A 999-nucleotide genomic window follows, 5' to 3' on the forward strand; every position below is an offset into this window, starting at 1 on the left:
TCCTCAGGAAACGGAGCAAGAGGGTTGATAAAGGGACGATCGTTCGGAAACCTCTGAAACAGTGGGATACAACTCTCTTCAACGGACGCTGCGTCTACACAATTGAAGAAGAAAAACTTCCTCCACGAGTTGAAGTTAGAAGTAAACCCCTTTATCACTGACATGAAGTTCCGAGGACCCAGCCTGTACGTGTCCGTGTCCCTGATGATCTGTAATCGAAGAAGCGCTTCGAAGTGATCGACGGTGAGAGAGAGACCATGCTTGTAGCTCAGGACCAGGATCCCTATGAGGTGCTAGATGCTAAGAGGATTCAGTTGGCTTATCGCCACCCCGAAACGACCCAATACACGGACGATAGTCTCGGGGATCGGGAACCACAAACGGCAGCGCACTACGAATGCCTCGTAACAAGGAAAGAAGCCCTCCAGGGGACTACTAGCGCATTCTCCTTGACAAGGAACCCTAAATTCCACCACGTCCAAAATATGGTAGAACGACCGCATGACCTCGAGGAATTCACTAGTACTCCTACTCGGTGCACCTGCCTCCACCGGGCGATGGATCATGACCGGGAACGATTTTTCTTTGGGAGGCGTGATCGAACTGTAACACGCCACCCACCATGCCTCGTTCTCGGCTGGGTCTACCGAATGAGGAATTAATTCCATCGTCGGCACTCGAAGCTCTTCAGAAACTTTCGTGGGCAATGACCCTTTCTTCAAACTCCTCTTTCGAAATAGATTCTTCTTTACGAAAAGCTTTGCGGAGGAAACGCGAGCCATCGGACAAAACCCCGAAAAGGATTGTTACGCAGTGACCGAACACGTGCTCCGCTCGGTCGCTATGTAGCGACCGAGTTCGAGCCAAGGCTCGGTCGCCACATAGCGACCGAACGTCCATTCCGCTCGGTCCCTACGTAGCGACCAAGCTAGAACCAAAGTTCGGTCGCTACGTAGCGACCGAGCTCTTCCGAAACGTCGATACGACATTAGTCCATGC

This window comes from Brassica oleracea, chromosome C5, assembly GCF_000695525.1.
Source record: "Brassica oleracea var. oleracea cultivar TO1000 chromosome C5, BOL, whole genome shotgun sequence".
Lineage (NCBI taxonomy): Eukaryota > Viridiplantae > Streptophyta > Magnoliopsida > Brassicales > Brassicaceae > Brassica > Brassica oleracea.